The following is a 6,000-nucleotide window of genomic DNA, read 5'->3' on the forward strand; positions in this document are numbered from 1 at the left end:
CCAACCATGCTCACTCCCTCTCTCTCACTCAAAATAAATAAATAAAACTTTATTAAAAAAAGAAGTATTTCCGTACAATTTATCTTTGTAGGTGATGCTGTCGCACTGCCCCATTGCCTTGAAGTCATTACTGATTCTTTTCCTTTACCTCTGTTTTTTCACATATAATCAGTCTCCATACTGTATTAACACTTCCATCATAATATCTTTTAAATTTAAGTCTTTTTATTTTACACATTTATCTAACTCTGTAATGCTACTAGTATCTTCATCACTTGTTTATTAACCACTTACATTTTGTAACAAGTCTTCCAGCCTGTTGTTGTTTGAAAATACTCAACACACTAAGTAGTTTTAGATTCTTTTGTTATTGTTGTTGTTTTTTAAAAATCAGGATGTATATATCATCTTCTCCAATTCAAGAATAGGTTGTCACTATCTGTAGACATCATGTAGACATGTAGACATCTGAACACCCTAAAACCAGAACAGAATAAATACTGTTTAGAAGACTTAGTGCCTCGATGTGGAATGAGTCTCTGAATTCATTCTTTCCTACTTCATAGGGTTGTTGTCAAGATTAGATGCTTCAAAATATATTGCTTATGGGTTTTAGCATCTTATTTTGGATCTTTAAGTGGTATCTGTTAATATCAATATTCAAAGTTTCAACCTACTGTACCAAATTGCTCACCAGCCATGTTCCCTGTCCATAAATTTATAGAATAAGAATTGTCATAGTAGAAAAGGCTCATGACAGAGTTTTGAACTCCCTAAAACCAGAAGTCTGAATCACCCCCCCCAGAAATTATACTTTATTGATTCTTTCATTTTATTAAGAAAGGTGCTCAGTAAAAATGGATATAATTCCTAAGGTTCCATAAATTATTGTTCCTCTACTATGTTCAATTTGATTCTGTTTATCAAAGCAATTTCAGTGAATTTGTAAGACAAATTGCCCATAAGTCAATGAAGAGAAGAGGTAAAGTTAGTTTGAAAATAATCACTTTGACTTTCATGAAAAGATAGCATCACAAAGTGTCCCAAGGATTAATTAAGAAAAAGGGGGAAAAACTTTGAGTTAAAAAACTAATATTCTAACATATACTGATAGTGAAACCTCATTTTGCAATGCAATTTGATCAACTGTGTGTTCACTGCCGTTGAAAAAGTAGTAACAATGCTATACATGTATAATCAGTTTTCATTTCCTAGAAAGATAATGTAGTTGTGGTAGAAATAATAATAGTAGTATAGTGTAAGTGGTAGTAATACTGATGATAATAATTGTATAGTTAGTATTGTTGAAAAAAACAAAACAATCTGTATATGTCAATTGATATAAAATTATAAATGATATAGCCATTTCACCCACCTTCATTGAAATTTGGGAGGATTGACTTCATTCCCAGAGACTGGTTCTGGCAGACCTCAGCCAGTCTAGGTAATTTCATCTCATGTATGGTATGGACAATGAAGGTCTATGCCAATCAGTGTATGACACTCTTCTGGCCACAGAGATGGTCAGCAAGCTTTAAGAGGAGATAATCAGTATGACATCCAGAAACACATATGATGATTATGGAATTTGACATTCGCTCCCCACACTCCCTGGAAATTTTTGAGAAAGGACGTGTGTCAATTTGCTACTGGCAGTCACTTTGTGACCTGAGGATACCAGGTTGAGGATGAAGCTGGCATTCAGAGGATGGTGGAGATAGTGAAAGAATAATAGGGTAATAAAGGCAAAACTTTGATAGAATTGAGCCTAAAACTTTTAAATCTTAGGGGCACCTAGGTAGCTCAGTCAGTTGAGTCTCTGACTCTTGATTTTGGCTCAGGTCATGATCTCATGGTCGAGAGACCAAGTCCCACACTGGGCTCCTTGCTGAACGTGGAGCCTGCTAAAGAGTTTCTGTCTCTCTCCTTCTGCCCTTCCCCCTCCTCCTCTAAAACCAAACCAAACCAGAAAAATCTTTTAAGTCTTAAACTTTCTATCAATATGAGCAAATATCTACCCCTTTTGTTTAAGCTAGTTTGATATGAATTTATTATTACCTGTAATGACAAACATCTATATTAACATAAAAGTAATCACTATGTTTTATAAGATACTTATATAGGCTTTTCCAATCTTGATCCTGTATAGAAATCTGTGAGCTAAGTGTTAAGATACTATTATGTTCATATATTATTATGGTTGTTATTATTATTATTATACTTATTTTATTGATGAGAATTTAGAGGCTCAAAGAGATTGGAAGATTTTGCTAAAATACGAGGAACATCTAGGGTTCTACTGAGGCCCATTTTTTGGAATTCCATCACAATATTATTTTGTGGGAAACTACTAAATTGACTAGTGGGAACATCATTTTTTTAAAGTTTTTATTTTAACTCCAGTTAGTTAATATACAGTGTAATATTAGTTTCAGGTGTACAATATAGTGATTCAACACTTCCATACATCACCCAGTGCTCATCACAATCCCAATCATCTGTTTTTCCTGTCCCCCCCACCCCCGCCCACCTCCCTCCTGGTAACCATCAGTTTATTCTCTATAATTAAGAGTCTGTTTCTTGGTTTCTCTCTTTTTTTTTTCCCTTTGCTCACTTGTTTTGTTTCTTAAATTCCACATATGAGTGAAATCATATGGCATTTGTCTTTCTCTGACTGACTTATTTCATTTAGTACCCTACTCTATCCATGTCATTGGGTATGGCAAGATTTCATTCTTTTTTATGGCTGAATAGTATTCCAATGTGTATATATAACACCTCTTCTTATCCATTGATATTTTGCTGGACACTTGGGCTGCTTCCACAATTTGGCTGTTGTAGATAATACTGCAATAAACATAGGGATGCAATTATCCCTTTGAATTAGTGTTTTCACATTCTTTGGGTACATAGCCAGTAGTATAATTCCTGGATTGTAGAATAGTCTTATTTTTAACTTTTTGAGGAGACTCCAAACTATTTTACATAGTCACAGCACCAGCTTGCATTCCCAACAGTACATGAGTGTTCCTTTTTCTTCATATCCTCTCCAATACCTGTTGTTTCTTGTGTTGTTGACTTTAGCTATTCCCACAGGTTATGAGGTGATATCTCATTGTAGTTTTGATTCCCATTTCACAGATGGTAAGTGATGTTGAGCATCTTTTCATGTGTCTGTTGGTCATGTGGATGTCTTCATGGAGAAATGTCTGTTCATATCTTCTGCCCATTTTTTAAATGAATTATTTGTTTTTTGAGTGTTGAGTTATATAAGTTCTTTATATATTTTGGATACTAACCTTTTACCAGATATGTCATTTGCATATATCTTCTCCCATTCCACAGGTTGCTTTCTAGTTTTATTGTTTCCATCACTGTGTAGAAGCATTTTATTTTGATGTAGTTCCAAGAGTTTATTTTTGCTTTTGTTTTCCTTGCCTCAGGAGACATATCTAGAAAAATGTTGCTACAGCTCATGTCAAAGAGGTTACTGCCTGTGTTCTCTTCCAGGATTTTTATGGTTTCAAGTCTCACTTTTATGTGTTTAATCCATTTTGAATTTATTTTTTGTATGGTGTAAGAAAGGAAGGATGTTCCTTACTGTTTTGTTGAAAATTAATTGACCATATAGTTATGGGTTTTTTTTTTTATTCTATTCCATTGATCTATGTGTCTATTTTTGTGCCAGTACTATGCTGTTTTCATCACTACAGCTTTGTAATATAATTTGAAGTCTGGAATTGTGATGCATACAGCTGGGCCTTTTTTTTCCAAAATTTCTTTGGCTATTCAGGGTCTTTTGTGGTTCCCTACAAATTTTAGGATTGTTTGTTCTAGTTCTGTGAAAAATGTTGTTGGTATTTTGATTGGGATTGTATTAAATTTGTAGATTGCTTTGAGTAGTATAAACATTTTAACAATATTTGTTCTTCTAATTCATGAGCGTAGAATGTCTTTTATGTCATCTTCAATTTTTTTCATCAGTGTTTTATAGTTTTCAGAGTACAGGTTTTTCACCTCTTTGGTTAGGTTTATTCCTAGGTATCTTATTATGTTTGGTGTAATTGTAAATGAGATGACTTTCTTAATTTCTCTTTCTGTTGCTTCATTATTGGTGTATAGAAATGCAACAGATTTCTGTACATTGATTTTGTGTCCTGCGCCTTTACTGAATTTGCTTATCAGTTCTAGCAGTTTTTTTGGTGGAGTCCGTCAGGTGTTATATATATAGTATCATGTCATCTGCAAATAGTGAAAGTTTTTCTTCTTCCTTGCTGATTTAGGTCCCTTTTATTTCTTTTTGTTGCCTGTTTGCTGAGGCTAGGACTTCCAGTAGTATATTGAATAAAAATGGTGAGAAGACATCTTTGTCTTGTTCCTGACCTTAGAGAAAAGGCTCTCAGGTTTTCATTATTTAGGATAATGTTAGCTGTGAGTTTTTCATGTAAGGCCTTTATTATGATGAGATATGTTCCCTCTAAACCCACTTTGTTGAGAGTTTTTATCATGAATGGATGTTGTATTTTGTCAAATGCTTTTTCTGTGTCTATTGAAATTATCGTATGTTTCTTAACATTTCTCTTATTGATGTGATGTGTAACACTGACTGGTTTGTGAATACAGAACCATCCTTATAACCCAGGAATAAATCTAGTGGGCACAACGTAAAGGTTATCAAAAGTAAAAAGCAACATTCTGTTGCTAAGTTGATTAAGCCAGTGAGTTGGGTAGGTCCTTCTGGACAAGAATAAGTGCGAGACTAAAATATAGGAAAGAGAGGTTAAGTAATGGATCCCATCAGCATTCTGTAGGATTGTGAAACCTCTAGAGTAAAACCTTTATGTAGCTTTGTCCCTAATCTGTGTGTTTTGTCACTATTTTTAGTAACACATGTATGTCTCACATTTTCCCAAAATGATCAAAAGGCCTTTCAGTTAGGCTTGTACCTTTCTGTCAAGAAGAAAGTCTTAGATAAACTCATTAATGCTGAAGCATTAGGGGCTTAATTAAAATGCAAATCTGAACCAGAGAGATTTGCATTTCAATGAAAAAGAATGAAGGGGATGATACTTACCTTAAAGGAATAAAGCAGTACTTGTGGTATTTCAAGTATCAGGGAGATTACTTTGAGGCAAGTATGTATTATCATCACTTTACAAACCACACTATTAGATAACTGAGTACTTACCTCTCTGTAAAATCCACCAAAAAAAGGAGGGCATTATCACCTAGAGTATAAGGCTTTAGTACTGTCAATGCACAAATACAGAGATATGGTTAGAGCCATAGATATATGTGTGGACAGAGAGAGAATTTAAAGGTTATCAGTCACATACATGATTTCAGATTATCAGACAGTTGCAGGAAATTAAGTGGGTTTAGAAGATTGGAAGTGACCTATTTTGTTAATCGTATTTTGATTATATCTAAAGTTTGTATACTGTAACCAGCATTTATACTACACACACATACAATTTTAATGAAATAGTGCAAACCTACTGAAAGATATAGCAAGTACATCAATGTACCCATAGTTCCTATTTTCTTCAAATTTTTTTCTAAAGAACTACACTCAGTATATATTTCTTTATGATTTTATTTAAACCTTCCTCCCAAGATAACAATGGTAAGATTTTGTATTTATTCTTTGCTTGAGTGTTTTTATAATATTACTACATATTAATATATAAATAAAAATATTTACTAGTATTCCTTAGATTTTTAAATACAGAAATCTTGGCCTATTAAACATATCATTCAGCTACTAGTTTTTTGGTTTGTTTATTTTTTTTTATTCTATCACATGAACATGAATATATTTTCATTTTTACATCTATTCTCCTATTTTTGGACATTTAAAGTGTTCTAACATGTTATAATAATGACAGATGCTGCTGTATATATTCTTATACTCATCATCTTGTGTCATTATTCAAGACTCTCCCAAGAATACCCAGCTAGTTGCACCAATTCTCTCTCCACATTTTTCTGTCTCCAAAG

Source organism: Lynx canadensis, chromosome D3 (genome assembly GCF_007474595.2).
Source record: "Lynx canadensis isolate LIC74 chromosome D3, mLynCan4.pri.v2, whole genome shotgun sequence".
NCBI lineage: Eukaryota > Metazoa > Chordata > Mammalia > Carnivora > Felidae > Lynx > Lynx canadensis.